Here is a 19433-nt window from a genome sequence, read left to right as displayed (position 1 = left end):
TATATTTCTTACTATCCAAAACCTGCACACAATGCCTCACAGGGATAATGTATATATATATATATATATATCACACCTCATAAATCACACCTCGAGATGTACCTGGTCCTTTAGCGACCTGCCCTGTTATACCTTCCTATTTACTTTCCCTTTTATTCTTCAGCTTTGCATTTCAATCATACCTCAATATCCTTACCTTACTTGACATACATCTTTCGTACCGTTGCTTACCTTTGTACTGATTTATTCAATTTGTTTAGTTCACAAACTTATAACTAAACTTATCATCAAGAGATACATTTAATCAATTCCTTTGTTGTACTTACACCGACTTACCTCTATGACAACCAATCCATTGTCATATAAATACATATTCTGATAACGTAGCCTCAACAAAGTGACTTACCGCTGTATCTTCCACTATCATCAATCACTTTCTTCTGTCGATACTGTTCTTCTACTGAAATCAATGGTTAGTTTAAGGAATCTCATTTCCTATAGCTTGGCTCTATCGCACGATCTTAGACATGAAAGAAAAGTAACCATCCTAAATTCCTTGTAGCCTCCTATTTATAAATGTGGCGCGTAACTCACCATAAACAAGACTCTACTAGACACGACTTTGCAGATAACCCCTAGGACGAACTGCTCTGATACCACTTTGTCGCACCTCAATCTCATCAGGGCACGATGGGCACCCAACTCTTACTTAGAGACAACCCCTAGGATGAACTACTCTGATACCACTTTATCACTCCCCAATCTCATCAGGGAATGATGGGCACCCAACTCTTACTTAGAGCTGAGCGAACCCTCTAGTATTCACACAATGAAACTGGACATATAAATTTTTTTGGAAATATAATAAAGTACTTTTAGTCAAACCATGAAAATTTGCGAACGATACTCAATTAATCAAAAGCCGATTAACTCAAGCTGACATATCGGCCTACATGGTCGCTTTACTCAACACATGACATCTCAACATACTAACCACAGGACACTGTCTTCAAAGTCTCTAAGAGTAAACACCTGAATCATATGAGTCAGGACAGGGCCCCGACATACCCATACACACATATGATAACCATAATGACTCGGCACCGCTCCAGGAAGAAAATGGAGTTTGCCAATACCAGCTGATAGCCAATCATCCTAGCTGAATACTTTTACCTGCAAAACAATCTGGGACTGTGTGGCATGAACACAGCGCTCCCAGGCAAAGGGACGTCAGTACGAACAATGTACCGAGTATGTAAGGCAGCAGTAATCATAAAGAATGAGATATAAGCCATAGTGAAAGTATGAGAAACCACCTGTAATATGAATAGCCCCGAAGGCAGAAAATAACCATGTAAGTAGCCCCAAAGGCAATGACTAGAAATGTAAATATATACCATACCTAGCCCTTTAGTAAGGGACTCGGTGAAACATAAATATATACCGTACCCGGCCCTCTAGTGAGGGACTCGGTGAAGTAATCATATATATATCGTACCCGACCCTCTAGTGAGGGACTCGGTAAAATATAAATATATACCGTACCCGGCCCTCTAGTGAGGGACTCGGTGAAGTAATCATATATATACCGTACCCGGCCCTCTAGTGAGGGACTCAGTGAATAATGCAATGAAACTGTGCACGAATACATACCCGGCCCGGGACTCGGTGAAATGATGCAATAACGTTATGCACGATTAGAATATCAGGAGCAACCATATACAAATTAAATCATCATTTGAGACTCAATAGAATATTTAGAATGAACCAATACTCTAGAATCAAAGACAACTGTTATGTCAAGTACCGCTGAGGACTAGATTTCATTGGAATCATATATGTTCATCGTTCGCTCGTTTATGTAATTCATGCCAAAAAGAAAGAAGGGATAGCCTTAACATACCTGGTCTTAGCTCAACGGCTCAAGAACTCAACCCGTGTCTGCTCCACGATCTATAGCTAACAACAATGATACTATCGTTAATTATACAAACGATTCTTTTTAATCGTATAATGAAACTTTAACTTATCCTAAAACAAAATGGGCAGCACCTCCCCCGTTCTTCTCATTTTCCCAAACTCCATATATCAACAACAACAACCAGAACAATCCAGCAAGTGTATATACATCAATAACAAGATACCATGTAGCAACAACAAGTCACAAACATTTCACGACGAGCGACAAGCCCGGACACTTTTATCAAACACACTCCTCCAATTTTATCAATGACAACAACAACAATATACTTAAGTTACTCCAACCATTTCTAGCTACAACACAATCCAAAAATATACTTCAAATTAGCCCACACAACAACAACAATAATTTATCCGATGTCCCGCTATTAATTCCGTATTTCTCATCCCGCGATTTAGCTATGGCCCGAACTTAAATATATCAAGAATAAAAGAATTCTTACCTTATATGTCAGGAAATTCTTCTTCCAGCTTACTTCACTTCAAAGAAATTTCCAATCCATTCAAAATAAAATAAAACGTTGCTGCTGCGTTTTGGAAGGAAAATGCTATTTCTTTATTGGGAGGAAAACTTTATACGTACTCTGTTCTTGAAATGAAAAAGTTTCCAGAAATGGAAAGAAATGTTGCAACTTCTCTTTGTACCAGAATCTTAAAAGAAATGAAATTAGTAGCTTAATAATTTTATCCCCCAACCTTTACATGAAGGAATCGACATTAAAATCGGAAATTCTTCGGAGGATAACCGTGTTTAAGATTAGAGTTGAAATTTAAAATTATTGAGAGGATTCGTGCAGAGTGAAACCTCTATTTATAGTGCTGCACTTTGTCCCATACAACTACAAACAAGGAAAGTAAGAAAATTGCTATTGTTCATACGAATGAGGGAGGAAGATATTCTATATCATTTTGTCCAAAAAAATGGCAAACTAATATTTAATGGGATGGCCCCCACTTTGCCATGTGTTGGCAGTGGGAGACGTCATCCTTTGCCACATGTTGCGTACTACAAATTCATATTTTCTTGACACTTATCCCAACCAATTTGATACATAACATTAAAAAAAAAAAAACTAAACATTTTCTAAAATAGCCAACTTTAAAAATATGGATCTATGTAATTGGCGAATTATAAATACAAGAAAAATATATTTAGACACGTGCTAATATTTCACAAATACTATGATATCTAGAAAAATAACCAGTCAAGAGCACGTGTGAACACCAATATAATAATTATCCAACAATCCCGATTAATTTATTGATCTCAATTCACTTAACTAGTAATCATTTTTTGTAATAAACTTCCCATACCCATTACCATGGTCATGTGACATGGCACTAGTCCATAGCCCCGTTTGGTACACATAGAATATTATTTCCAATCACCGTCATTCCACTTTCGAGTCTTAAATAATTTCGGAACTTCATTCCTTTTATACATTGATCTCTTGATTTCCATGCTTGAATATGACCAAATTCTCTGGGCTCGGGTAAATTTGCTCATGTTGGACGGTTCAATTTCCTGGTCCAAAAATACGGAATGTTATAGCTTGGACCGTATTTCATTTAGATAAATTTCGAACCTCGACGAAACTTATTTTCTTCGATTGGTTTAACTTCTAATATTTACAACACATCTGTACAATCACTCTAACCACCTTTAAGTTTGGGGGATAACCTCATTTCCGTTACTAATGTCATTTAACTCGCACGCTTTCCAACGCATGAAAACATGGGATGTTACATTTGGGCTGCTAACAACTGATCTTGTATGAGCTTAACCTTCTCTATGACTTGCTGGACCAAGTCTGGCCCTATCAATTTAGCCTCTCCTGTTTCAAACCACCCAATTGGGGATCTACGCTTTCGCCCATATAACGCTTCATACGGTGCCATTTGAATGCTAGAATGATAACTATTGTTATAAGAAAACTCAATGAGTGGTAAGTGATCATCCCAGTCACCTCCAAAATCTAACATACATGCCCGTAACATATCCTCAAGAGTCTGAATGGTACGTGCTTGTCCATCAGTCTGCGGGTGAAATGCTGTGCTAAGGCTCACCTGAGTCCCCAAACCCTCTTGGAAGGACTTCCAGAAATTAGCCGTAAACTGGGTTCCTCTGTCTAAGATAATAGATACTGCAACACCATAAAGTCGCACTATCTCTTTAACATAGAGCTTTGCATAGTCTTCTGCCACATACGTCGTTCTGACTGGTAAGAAATGAGCTGACTTACTGAGTCTATCCACAATCACCCATATGGAATCATACTTACTTCGAGAACGGGGTAAGCTTGTAATAAAGTCCATGTTAATCACTTCCCACTTCCAAGTTGGATTTCTATAGCTTGCAACAATCCGCCCGACTTTTGGTGCTCGATTTTCACTTGTTGACAGTTGGGACATTGAGCTACAAATTCCGCTATATCCTTCTTCATCCTATTCCACCAGTATATAGACTTAAGATCATGATACATTTTCGTTGCTCCGGGGTGGATAGAATAACGAGAATAATGAGCTTCTCTCAATATCTGGTGGCGTAGACCTGCCACATAGGGGACACATAATCTGCCCTGGCATCGAAGAACTCCGTCTTCTGAAAGCTCAAATTATGATTCCTCCTTCTGAAGGAGTGTATCTCTGTAATGCATTAGCATGGAATCTTCGTATTGCCGCTCTCTCACTTTCGCTACTAGCGACGAGACTGCTGAATTCTGAATAGTAGTTCCCCTGTTACCTGAGTCTACTACTCGAACTCCTAGGTTAGCTAACTGCTGGAGCTCACGAGCCATTTCTCTTTTCTCTGGCCGAATATCACACAAACTTCCCATAGATCTACGGCTAAGAGCATCAGCCACAACATTCGCTTTTCCGGGGTGATACAAGATATCAACATCATAATCCTTTAGCAGTTCTAACCATCGTCGTTGCCGCAAATTCAACTCTTTCTGCTTGAAGATATACTGAAGACTCTTATAATCTGTATAAATATCCACATGGATACCGTATAAATAATGTCTCCATATCTTTAACGCATGAACCACGGCAGCCAATTCTAGATCATGGGTTGCATAATTCCTCTCATGTTTCCGTAATTGCCTTCAAGCATACGCAATCACCTTACCATGTTGCATCAATACACAGCCTAGCCCAACGCCTGAAGCATCTCAATAAACAACATATCCCTCTAATCCCTCTGGAAGTGTCAGGACGGGGGAAGAAGTCAATCTACCTTTTAACTCTTGGAAACTACGTTCGCAAGCATCTGTCCATTGAAACTTTGTTGATTTTTGGGTCAGCTTTGTGAGTGGTGCAGAGATAGAAGAAAAACCTTCCACAAATCTCCTGTAATAACCTGCTAAGCCCAGAAAGCTACGAACCTCCATAGGGGTTGTGGGCCTTGGCCAAGTCTTCACGGCCTCAATCTTTTAGCCATCTACCCGAATACCATCGGCTGTAACAATGTGCCCCAGAAATGTCACTGAGTTCAACCAAAACTCACACTTGGAAAATTTTGCAAACAACTCTCGAGTTTGAAGAACTCAGAGGACAGTACGCAAATGTTCCGCCTCGGATCTAGAATACACCAAGATATCGTCGATGAATACAATCACAAACAAATCTAGGAAGGACCTGAACACATTGTTCATCAAATCCATAAATACTGCCGGTGCATTAGTTAGCCCAAACGACATCACTCGGAACTCGAAATGGCCATATCTTGTTTTGAAGGTTGTCTTAGGGATATCTTTCTCCCTAACTCTCACCTGATGATACCCGGATCTCAAATCTATCTTTGAAAACCATTTGGCGCATTGTAATTGATCAAACAAGTCATCAATCCTCAGAAGAGGATATTTATTCTTAATCGTCAGCTTATTCAATTGCCGATAATTGATGCACATTCTCAAGGAGCCGTCTTTCTTTCGGACAAACAATACGGGTGCTCCCCCCGGGGATGAACTAGGCCTAATAAAGCCTATCTCAAGCAAGTCTTTTAATTGCTCCTTCAACTCTTTCAATTCTGCGAGAGCCATCTATAAGGAGGAATAGATATAGGCTTAGTGCCTGGCAGCACATCAATGGAAAAATCAATCTCCCGCTCAAGAGGAAGGCCTGGAAGCTCTTCCGGAAACACATCCGGGAATTCATTCACCACGGGAACTGACTGAAGAGTTAGCGATTCAGCTTCTACATCTTGAACCCGAACTAGGTGATAAATGCAACCTTTTGTGATCATTTTCCTTGCCTTTAAATAGGAGATAAACCTACCCTTTGGTGACGCCGTATTCCCTTTCGGTTCAAAAACTGGTTCTCCCGGAAATTGGAAACAAACCATTTTCATTCTACAATCAACATTGGCATAGCAAGAAGCCAACCAATCCATGCCCATAATAACATCAAAATCCACCATTTTAACTCATGCAAGTCAATCATGGTACGACGATCACAAATCACAATTACACAATTTCTATTTACTCGGCTAGCTAATACCGATTCACAAACGGGTGTGGACATCTCAAAAGGTTTGATCAACTCCGGTATGACTCTAAACCGACTCGCAACATACGGAGTAACATATGACAATGTGGAGCCCGGATCTATCAAAGCATATACATCATGAGAAAATACCGATAATATACCTGTGACAACATCAGGAGAAGACTCAAGATCTTGGCGTCCAGCCAAAGCATAAATATGGTGTTGAGGACCGCTAGAAATGGGAACTCTCCCTCTACCTCTATCATGGCCGACTGGCGCATGTGAACCTGGCCCCATAGGGCGTACAGATGCTGAAGACCCGGCTACCGACCCTGATGGCTGGGTCCTACCTCTACCATGAACTGAGGGGCAATCACGCATAATAGGGCCTGGTCGACCACATGAATAGCAAACATCTGAACCCGATCGGCATGGACTCCAATGTAACTTCCCAATCTGGGAACATCGTGGCACATGTGATCTCGCCTGACCCGAATCACCTCTAAACTGAGATCCCCAAAAGCTCTGGCTCAGCTCGGAATGAGTGGATCTATCAAATCTCTAGCCTGAAAACTGTGGAGGTACACTAATCATAGAATGGCCCGAATGTCTAGAAAACTGCTGTCTGTGCCCGTCTTTAAACTCACTCATCGGACCGAAGATCTAGCCCTCTTGCTATGTCCCCTATCATGCTCACGTTCACTTCTTTGCTGTTGCAGACTTTCTTCTATGTTCTAAGCATGAGCCTGAATGCGTTCAATATCCATATTGTCCTGAAGGGATGCAGTCAAGCACCTATCTATCAAATGTGGCCCTAGGCCCTTCACAAATCGGTGCACTCAGTCACCCATATCCGCTACCATGGCCGAAGCATACCTAGCCAAAGAATTGAAGTGGAGACTATACTCTAAAGTACTCATGCTACCTTGCCTCAAATTCAAAAACTTATCGGCTCTAGCTCGCCGAACTTCTGGAGGCATATAATGTCGGAGGAAAGCATCAACAAATTTTTGTCATACCAGTGGAAGTGCATTGGCTCCCCGTGAAGCCATCAAAACTGTGTACCAATGGATCGAGACATCCCTCAATCTATATGACGCTAGCTCTACCGATTCGGTGTCCGAAGCATGTATCAAACGAAGCGTCCTCAACATCCCATCAATCAAGTTTTGAGGGTCCTCATCCGACTTTGATTCAAAGAATTCCGGAGGGTTCAAGCTAATGATGTCACGGGCCCTTGCACTAACAGCCCTATCACCTTGCCCTGTACTTTGCCGCTGAGTCTAGGCAGCAACCAATTGAGTAAGAAAATGAATGGCCGCTTTTACATCTTAGCCTGAAGCATCCGGTGGAGGAGCCGGTGGTGCTGGAGCTGGGGCTGAGGCGCCCTCACGCTCCTCTAATATAGGTACTGAACGGGAGGACTGAGATTGAGCCGCACTCTGGGACTCACTTTCCTCTACTACCGGTGGCGGTGCTCTTTCAGCCCGCTTTTCTGCCACCGTCTTGCCCTTTTGGGCTGCGGTAGTCTTTCTCTTTACAGGCATTTCTAAAATACACAACCAACGGTTAAGGAACAAGAAGTTCTTATATCATAGCTCTATCGCACGATTCGTATGATGAAAGAAGGTCATTTATTCATAAAATGCCCGCAGCTTCTTGTTTATAAGTGTGGCGCGCAACACACCCATAACCAAGACTCTACTAGACACGGCTCGTAGACACACCCTAGGATTGAACTGCACTGATACCACTTTTGTCACGACCCAACCGGAGGGCCGCGACGGGCACACGGTGCTAGCCCACCTGGGCACCCCTTAGCGTACCTTTACACTTACATCTAGGTGAGCTTCATATTAGACCATACATTCCTATTCATCAATCATACTAGTCCCTTTGGACAACAATACCTTTATATCATCATTGGCATCTATCCCATATCAATGTATATAAGCCGACAAGCCTAACAAATTGATATACAAAATAAAGGCCGACAAGGCTAAACACATCTAACCACATACACATGTCTACGAGCCTCTAAAGAGAGTATGTCATAACATATAGGCGGGACAGGACCCCGCTATGCCCATAATTATGTACACAAAAGAATCAATACAAAAAACTATAGCTCCGAATGAAATGGAGCTCCGCTATGTAGTCCCTGAGAATGTAGCTATGGATCAAGTATGTCTCCCTGTGCACCTGCGGGCATGACGCAGCGTCCACAAACAAAAGGACGTCAGTACGAAGAATCTACTGAGTATGTAAAGCATGATCAATATCAACATAGAAGCATAATATACAACATAAGAAATAGCATTGGGTGAGAGATAGTAATATCATCGTCATAAGCACTTACTTGCCTTTCATAGGAACTTTCCATTTCTAATGTGTATTTTTGTACATATATCCATATCCGTGTCCGTACTCATATCCGTACCCATTTACGTTGCGTTCATCACCGTATTCATATACATAGTCTTATTCATATTCGTATCATATTCGTATTCATACTCATCTATATCATATACATAGCATTTGCATAGCATACCCGACCATGAAGGATCGGTGTTTCATACATACTTGGCCAACCAAGGCTCAAGGTTACACATACCTGACCCTACCAAGGCTTCAGGGTTATATCTACCTGGCCCTACCAAGGCTTCAGGGTTATCCGTACCATCTGCAGAGGTGTGCGCGCGTTACGTAAATAGATACATATTCTACCCGACCTCATAAGCTCGGGGTTCCATAATAGTCATACATGGATACACATACATAATAGCTCATAAGCAACTTACTATTATCATCACTATCATTATCGTCATCGTTATCGTCAATGCCATTATCATCGTTATCATTATCGTTATCACTATCATCGTCGTTCATTACATCTATCCTTATAGGATTACTCGTCATATGAGGAACTTAGTACAATCGTAATACATATCGAGAGTCCCAAGCTTAGTAGCTTTGAAGATAGAATCATTTGGAATATGTCATAGACTTATAGAAGATTTAGATGATTGGCCAAAGAACCATGCCTTATGAAAGAACGGGTTAGCCTTACATACCTTTCCGTTCGACTATTCTATCACTTGCACGTGCTACTTCAATGCTCACGTTTCTACCTTCATTAGAGTGCATACTAACATTAGAGAATTGATAGCTTAGCATTCATGACTAAAGCTAGGGAAAATTGGACAACATCTCCTTTATTTATACGACTTCCTCCATATCATATATCAACTCCAAACATCAATAATAATATTCACAATATCATCACAATAGCCTTTATTCACCTACATTATCCTTACTTCTCATTTCACCCCAATTCATCCATATTCATGGTCATATCACACAATTTCGTTCATTCATATACAAAGTCTATTCCACGTTCTCAATGTCATTTATAACATGATTATAATCATAATGTATCAAGAGTCATAACTCAATCCAAACATTTACTCAAACGTGACACTATTCCCACATCCATGACCCATTTCCTATTTCCTCATATAATCCAAGTATTTCAACTTTCAACTACCTTAAACAACAAGGAAATGTCATAAAACTTACCTTAGATGGTGTAGGAATGAACCTTGCGTGCAAACACTTCACTTGAGAAAAACCCTAGTTTCACCTTCACTTGGATTTCTTGCTTTGGATGAACTTTAATGGGTTTCTTACACTTGATTCACTTAGCTTAATGTAGATGATCACTAATATCTCTTGTATTTGTGTGGGAGAAATGTTCTAGAGAGTTCTAAAGAGAAGGAGTGAAATGTGGAAATGAAATAATGAACTTGGTCCCCTTTTTAATAACCGAAAAATCTGATCTGTCGGGACATTATACGGACACTTATACGGTCTGTATAACATTATACGATCCGTATAATGAGCCGTATAACCCATCAATCCACTGAACTTGTTCTCGCTACTTCGTTTGATCTCCAATCCTTATGGGATCTTCTCAACACTTGTTTAACACTTCATTAACAATCCAAGGGGCGTTATAACTCTTCCCCAAACATCATCAAGCCATCATCAACTTGTTACTCATAATTATCGTCCGATACCTATCGTATGCCTTGCCTTCTCTTGGTAACTTTCTTGTCTAACATTGGATGTCTTTGAAATCTTACTTAGGGTCATCAAATGCCATTATTTACTTGTTGAAATACCATACACTTCGTGCTCTTCGTTAGCCCATTCACTGTGCATCAACGGAAAATTTTCCGAGGTGTAACAGTTAGGCTCCTTATCATATGCTTGTCTTAAGCCTTCAAATTAAACCCTCTTAAACTTTGCCGAAATTTGGGCAGCATCTCCCCTATTTATATCCCTAGCCCGAAATCACAATACCAACAAAACAACAACAACAACAACAACAACAGTGCTAACATCAACAACATCATCATCAATACCAAAATATACTCAATAAAACATACCACACGATGTTTACTCAATTTCTCAACCAATCAATCGACTTTACGAAGCTTGAACAACTAAATCTCCTTGATACAATTCGTAATATCAATAATAAGGAATATCCTTACCTCAATTAAGGTTGGAAGAATTTGAAATCTTATTTATCTTCAATATGCTCCTTTGATCCGTCAAGATTTGATGTATAAAACAAGAACTATAAAACTCTCTACGCTTCCCGAGCCTCGGATGTAGTCCTGTTACTTTAATCCGCTAAAACAAATGATCCTTCAATGTTTCTTGGGTCTCTTGGAAGCTTTTTGGTAGAGAGGAGTGGAGAAAAATGAAGCCAATGACCAGAGTTTTGGTCTTAAATAGGAGCTCAAGGTCGGGTACTGTAGCAGTACTGTCAGCCTAACCTGTAACGTCAATAATTCTCTACTCTGATGTCGTATCGATGAGCGGTTTATTGTATTGGAAACTAGACTCGACGAACTTCATTTTAGGCTTTAGTTTCACCTCAAAACTCCTCATACTCTAAAAGATATTCTTTCCCCAAGTTGGACCAGAATTATCGTACGAAACCTTGCCCATCTTTTCTCCAAAGTCATATTACTCAACTTCTTCTACTCATTTCCTTATAGAATCTTCCGGTATTCCTTATATACATCCTTTACTCATAAAATATACTTAATAATTATTCACTTCATATATTCCAAAGTTATTTTACTTAGCCATAGCTCGACATACTTACGCTTAAATTTAACGCTTCTTCAGAAGTACGGGGTGTAACAGATAAGTTGTGACGAGTTTAACCAAAAATAATTCCTTAACCAGCCCATCAAATAAGTGGAAGATTCATTAAACTGTGAAACCGTACCCTGCCATAATGTGATGTGCTTCCAATGCCAATAAAAAGTAACCCGTCCAATGGTATTTAAAAACCAAAAAACTGCCAAATAAAACGCGTCCCATGCCGAAATATCACAAGTACCACCTCGTCCTGGGCCATCGCACGGAAAACTATAACCGAAATCCTTTTTATCTGGCATTAACTTGGAACCACGTGCATCTAAAGCACCTTTTACTAAGATCAATGTAGTTGTATGTAAACCAAGAGCAATAGCATGATGAACCAAAAAGTCTCCAGGACCTATTGTTAAGTATAATAAATTACTATTTTCATTAACAACATTTAACCAACCCACATCGTTAGCTTGGAAGGATAGGGGTTATAGTTGACGTCGATTAATTATTTTGAACGTCTCTAATTCAAAACTGAACATGAAACTTTGGTTTCATTCGGCTCCTTTATGGAGATGCGTCAATTTATAGATCTAAGATGCGAACAAAATTAGAAGAAAAAAAAGGAATTCTACCCATAACATCTATGTCAGCTTTTGGTCTGAATACAGATAAGATGAATAGCTTTGTAGATGATCCTTCTAGAGGAGGGGGATTCTAACAACCTTTCTAGTCATTTCGTTCTCTATTTCTATTTAATAGGATCCTGAAGAAAAGGATTTTGTTTCCACCGAGCTAAAACAATATGTTGATGTCTCTAGTAAACCAAAGTCATTGTTTAATAGCTATTTTGCTTCACTTTCTTCTTTACAAATAAGAAATTGAAAATTTAGTTACGATTAGAAATCAACTTCTATCTTCATCCATGGATTCTTTTGTCACGATCCATTTCGGGGTCGTGCGGGCACCTACCTTTCCCACCTTGGTAGGTGAACCCTCTTATTGATTATACATCAATTAAGTAAAGGCGATTCATTTAATTCAATAGGTACTTAGATATTCAGCGGAAACTTCATAATATATGCAATAAACTCAAGATTTAATATAATTACAACGATGTAACAAATACAAACTCGATCCAACTTCCCATGACCTGGTCTAGACTAGTACAAGAGCGACTATTGATTTCAGAATTACCACTACATTCTACGACTCGACCTCCATCTCGAAATGAAATGAGAGGAGGCCTTACAGATAGGCACCGCGTATTTCCACATATGCTTCGATCAATCACCTGAAACAATCTACACCCCAAAAAGGGTGTAGCAAGTGCAATATCAGTACAACCACACGTACTGAGTAAGTATCATAGGCCGACAATGGTTAATAACACATATCAGTAAAAGAAGTCATAGATAAACATGATAACAACCCAATCAAGTCATACGGTGATCTACCACACACTATAAATCAATACCCTAAAGCATTAATTTCATTCTAATAATTCATGCGTCAAGATCACAACGATATCGGAACTCGCATATCGTTAAATCGATCGTTTCAGTCTAGTAGTCAACTCATCAGCAAGACACCCATTATCCTATATCACATAGAAACCAAAAATAAGTAAAGCGTAAGTAAACCATCCAATCCAAAATGTGCCAAGTCTGAATAAACCAATCTGAATCCAATCATCACAGGTAAACACCTAATCATCTCAAACATGCCATAATGCAATGCGATGCAAGATGTATCAGTGCAATACAATGCAAGATGTATAGATGCAATGTCATGCCATGCAAATGAGGGGTACACATGTACTCCAGACAGAAATATCGACGTCTCGGTAGCACAACCTAGTGTGACTCGCGAAGTCTGAGTGCCACCCGTCCCGAATCTTTGCCAAACAGACAGACGGGACCCTGGCTAATTGCTCACAGGGGGAGTCTCACCGGCACCACTCTGGGGGACCAACGGAGTCCATGCACTAACAATGATTCTGGGATAACATCGGAGTCGTCCATGCAATAACGATGCCCGAATATAACCATCTAACATCGGCCTCCTCACAGTCACTCAAAAGAGTTTATCAAAATATCAGTTTCGCTCCATCAACGATACTGGATCATCACCGGGTATCGGTCATGCATCGAACATGAGAGAATGTATGCAATGCATAGGTCAACGATTTCAGAATTGAACCTTGGACATTGGCCTTCTCACAATCACTCAAGTAAAAGAGTTTGTCAAACAACAATTTCATATAATCAATGATTCCGAAATGAATCTTCGGACATCGGCCTTTTCACAATCACTCAAGTAAAAGAGTTTATCAAAATACTAGTTTCACTCAATCAATAATACCGGATCATCACCGAGTATCGGCCATGCATCCTGAATATCAGAGAATGTATGCAACGCATATGTCAACATCAACCACCAAGTTCAATATCACAAGTACCAATAATGGGGTATGCCAACGATGCATCATATCACAATACCAACAATGGGTATGCCAACAATGTATCTATATCACAATACCAATAGTGGGTATGCCAACAATATATCCGAACCAAGATGGATAACAAGATCTAATCTCTATCAACAACTCATGGCATCAACCCAACACAATAGAACAGTCAAACACAACACAACAGGGTGGCTAGTCCCAGCATACAATGGGTCAATCAGTCGATATACATTATTACCGCTTCTTTAAATCAGCTTATTAGCTTAGAACAAGAATCTCACCCTACACTCAAAATCCTTCATCATAACTCATTTAGAACTCAATCACAATCATTGGTACATTTTATCCTCCCATTTATCCACTAGATTCACTTTAAATGGCATAGCACAAGTAATCACATATTACGGGAAATTTTCATCATTAGGCACAAAATAAGTTTCATCCGTTACTCCCAAGTCACATAAAACCACCGATATTAAAAAAAAACCACATCAAACAACCTAAGGAATCTACAGGCCACAAGCCCGAACAAACAAGTCACACAACACTACCATCCTAAGATTCCATCCCAAATCTCCAATTCCTATACATGCATTCTCCGACCGAGATTTCGATGTTTGATTCTCTTCTGTCCAATGGGTCCCGCTAGGCTAGATGTCTGACAGAAATACTTTAGAGAACGGAAAGGTCCAGGATGAAACAGTTATGGATATTTCAAAATTTTTACGGTAACGAAGGAACAGATTGTTACATCAGATATCAATTAAACAACCGTTGATCCTCGAACAGAAAAGGCGTACCATGGCGCATGGAGAAGCACGCTCATGAATGGACTTGGTGGCATTGACTCGCTAGCCTTTAGAAATATACTCGTAAGGGTAATATCTCGGACGAATTGGATAAATTACACACGTAGGTCCACATGAGACGACATATGGGTGAGACTCAATGCAGATCAAGATTAGATAAAATGAATTAGTGCCATTGATCACAGTGTAACCGCTTTAGTGGCCTGGGTGGCGCTTCAGCGTTATCGCTAAAGTGGTCTGGCTACCGCTGGACCGGTGGACGAGAATTCAGAAAATAAAAACCCTTTCACCTCCCCCATTGTTCCCATTCCCTTATTACACTCCCCCTCACCCACGAATACCTCTCCAACTCATAACCAAATAAAACCTCTTAACTCCCTCCAAACCTTATAAAATCCTCTCCATAACCCACACATTCAACCTACACTTTAGTCCCAACCTTATGCTATCACAAATTACTCTCAAGAGGAAGGAAAAGGGAGGCTACCAAGTTCATCCACAACTACCACAACAACCACACCTGAATCTTCCACTCTCAAGGTAAGAAATTGCTCCTCTCTACTAGAAATAGAACAATGAAACAGGATTCTAGGTCCTTATGCTTCGATTAATGGATTAACTAACCCCAAAGTTGGGATTTTGGGATTTTTGGTTGGTGGATTTATGGGATGTTGATAAGCTGTATTTCACAACTAGTGTAGCATTAGAAACATCTAAACATCGAGTGTTGCATAGATAATGAACAGATTTTAGCCGAAAAACTTAAACATAGTAACGAATTTTCGATTTGAAATTGGGTGTTCGCTTCTTTGAAATTTTTGGATTGTTATTGCTAGAAATCATGTACTAGGAGTTGTAAATACTTTGCATGCCTGATATCTGCTCGATCCGTTCATAAAAATAAGTTTTTGAGGCCTTGGGAATTGGAAAAAAAATAGGGTCTACTAGGGAAGACGACAACGCTTCAATGGTCAAGGGACTGCTAGAGCGGTCCCGCTTCATCGCTCAAGAGGTGCGCTGGAGCGGTTGGGAGGGAAATGGTAAGGGGCGCTGAAGCGGTGGTCAGTTCCGCCACAGCGACCCTACAGTAGCAGTCTGAGTGATCGCTATAGCGGTGACTGCACAGAGCTGCCACCATAATTTTTATTTTTACACTGATTTGCTGAGGTTTAGAACTTAGAATGCATGCTTAGGTTTTCTCAACCTGGTCCATAAATACTCATAACATAAACTATCCCTCGCGGGTAAAATGGCCGGAAATCCTGAAGCCGAATAAGTAGAGCAACAACAACAAGAGGAGCAAGCGCCCATTTACCAAATCTTCGTCACCCCACAATGTGAACGCCATTTCTTGGAGCAGAGGCGCATGCCTCTACTATTAGAGAGGGGCATGCCCTTACTGTTAGAGAGGGGTTTTAATATGACTAATGTGGAGAGACGGGCTCCTGAGTTTCTGGAGAGGTTGGAAAGGATCAAGTGGATGCGTTTGATTAAGGATCCTGGACGTTGCAATGAGAATTAGGTAAGGGAATTTTATGCCATGCTACCCACAGTTGATTGGGATTCTCATGATCTAAAGTATTGTGATTCGCGGAGTCTCTGTGAAGGTAGGGGCTAAGACAACCAACAGGGTGTATTAAGTGGATAACCCTTCGGTGGAGTTCTTGGAGGCTAAAAATACTACTGATAATGGGGATTGGCTGGTGTCCAAACTAGTGGCTGAGGAGGATAGGGCTTCTATCACTTGGGGTAGGTCGAGGATGGGAATAGTGAGCGAGAAATTTACTACTGAAGCCACGAGGTAGCTGAACATCATCTCTCGCTGGGTCCGTCCCTCGAGGAATGTCACCTCCGTGACCTATCCTAGAGCCCTTTTAATTGCTTGTATCCTGGATGATGTTCCTGTGAATGTAGGTTCGCAAGTGATCGAATAATGAAAGGGTTTCATAATGTTTGGGGCGTCGAGTTTGTTACTCCCGTCGTTTATCACTTCGCTGTGCAAGAAGGTTGGGGTCCATAGGAGGTCGGATTATCATATGGTAGATTATGATACTGACTTCCACCCATTGCGGGTGTATGGCCAGGGTACTGTTGTCCAGCATAAGAAGAGGAAGACTGTAGAGGGGACGAGTGCTAGTGCCAGTACAGGTGGAGGTGGAGATGGAGCTGAGGCTAGGGTTGCCCCTGTTCAGGGCCTTTTTGAGCATATTGATACTCGTTTTGACGAGATGATGGCGATGTTCCAGGGTATGCCAAGGGCTTCTGTGAAACCAAGTTCATCCAGTGCTGGCGGGGGTTACTTTACTAGAAAGGAGATGAAGGACTACCTAGAGGCTCAGAAGGAGATGGGTGAGTCACTCACCACTTTGCAGACTGTCTACACTTCCCTGGCTGCAGACCACGTCCAGCTTCGCACTGATTTTAAGAAGGATCAGGCCAAGAACAAGCCTCGCAAAAAGGTGTATCTGAGATCTTGGAGGGGTGTCAAGGGCTTATGGGGGAAGATGCACCCTAACGAGGAGATGCCTGTGCAGGATGAGAATGACTCTGACCGGTACTCATTTGTGAGCGAGGTCAAGGGAGGTGACAGGAGGAGGAAATAACGGAGGATGCAGGTCGTTCAGATGGTACATGGGCCACGAGTACCCAGAGGGCTTAGAGACCTCTCTCCCCCTTCCCCTTTTTATTATGCTAGTGTTTTGGGTTGCCCATGTCGGGCTTTGCTGTTGAAACAATTTTCTTTCCTTTGGTTTATTTGCATCCTTCTGTTCGGATAATGTTCTTTTGGTTTTGGTTAGCCTTGTTTTTGGCTAATGTTTGGATATTTTATTTTGGATATTGAAATATTTGGCTTCATTGTTTGTGGTAATGGTAGTTGGGTTTGTAGTAGTGACTTAAGTGGTCCTTGCCCTTGTCGGGATTGTTTTTATATTACTGATGTTTTGGGATACTGCTGCTTTTATCTGGTCTATCAAATGGTGAAAAGAGGGGAAACAGGTTGGAAGCAGGGGAGAAATTCAGGCCTCTGAACCCAGGGGTTCCGCTTCAGCAGTCTCTCAGACGACTATAGCGGTCCCGCTTTCGCGGTAGAGGGGCCGCAGAAGCAGTCAGGGAAGAATAGAGGGGGACCACTTCAGCTGTGGCCTACCCGCTACAGCGGTGAGCCGACCACTGGGGCGCAACACCTGGCAGTGGCATCATACCATGCTTGGATCATTTCGCAACCATAATTTACTTCAGCCATTCACAACACATGTTAGATCTGATCTCAGAATATGACTTGCTGTTCGAGGGTAGATACCAATTGGAATCGTTTAGATACCGATTGGGCCCACTGAGGTACGAATTTGACAAAAGTAGCACGATTTGAAAGAAAGAATGGAAATTTTCCTAGATGCCCTATAGTCCCCCGTGGATGGGCACAGACATCTACATACCATTCCACGAGACTCTACTAGACATTGCTCTTGTACTCGTGAGACCGGTAACCTAGGCTCTGATACCAACTTGTCATGACCCATTTTAGGACCGAGCAGGCACCTACCTTTCCCTCCTCGGTAGGCGAACCCTCAATTAAATAAAACATCGAATAATAAAGACATTTGAATAAATGAGATAATTAAGTATAATTAACAGCAGAAATCAATTCCTTTAATGACCGAAGATTGAAACAATTTCAACAGTTAAATAATTACAGACTCAATCCAACTTCCCACGACGTGGTCTAGACTAGTAAAAGAGCGACTAAATGATCCAGATTACAACAACACTCTAAGACTCAACCTCCATCTCGGAATGAACTGGGAGGAGGCCTTCAAGATCGGCACCGCGCATTTCCGAACATGTCGCAATCAATCACCTGAAACACTCTACATGTGGAAAAAGATGTAGCAAGAGCAGTATCAGTACAATCTACGCGTACTGAGTAAGTATCATAGGCCGCCAATGGTTAGAAACACATATCAGTAAAAGAATTCACAAATAAACATGATAAGTAACTAAATCAAGACATACATCTATCCATTGCTCAATATGACACCAAGACCCTAAAATCATTACTTTTCCCTAGTAACCACAAGTCCATTCCACAATAATATCACAAGAATCCTATGTCATTATACCATCCGTTTCTAGTCTAGAAGTCGACTCATCATTCTAGTATCTTTATATTCTACATCCTTTAGAGACCAAACATGTGACTGATCGTATGGACAATCTATGGGATAAATCAACAAGTACAAAATAACAAATTCGGAGCCAAGCACACGTCATTGCCTAAGTAGAGCATCTAAACCCAATTGTACTAAGTCTCCATATGTCCAATCCGAAACCAACATCACAAGTAGAACACCAAGTCATCTCAATACAAGTCATGATGCAATGCAATGTAAATATGTATGAATGCAATGTAATGGCATGCAAATGTTGTGTACACATATACTACGGACGGAAATATCGACATCTCGGTACCACAACCCAAGGTGACTCGCGAAGCCTAAGTGCCACCCGTCCTG

General features: G+C 40.9%; 1 long non-coding RNA gene across 1 annotated transcript; it reads right to left on the bottom strand.

The window, feature by feature from the left end:
• Window positions 1–818: 818 nt before the first annotated feature.
• LOC132605029 (uncharacterized) lies at window positions 819–3228 on the bottom strand. The gene is made up of 3 exons (XR_009568975.1): window positions 2424–3228; window positions 1904–1959; window positions 819–1191 (listed from the first exon to the last, which is right to left on the bottom strand). It is a non-coding gene; the product is annotated as an uncharacterized LOC132605029 (long non-coding RNA).
• Window positions 3229–19433: the final 16205 nt, after the last annotated feature.

Source organism: Lycium barbarum, chromosome 8 (genome assembly GCF_019175385.1).
Source record: "Lycium barbarum isolate Lr01 chromosome 8, ASM1917538v2, whole genome shotgun sequence".
NCBI lineage: Eukaryota > Viridiplantae > Streptophyta > Magnoliopsida > Solanales > Solanaceae > Lycium > Lycium barbarum.
This window is presented reverse-complemented; position numbering and strand designations above follow the sequence as displayed.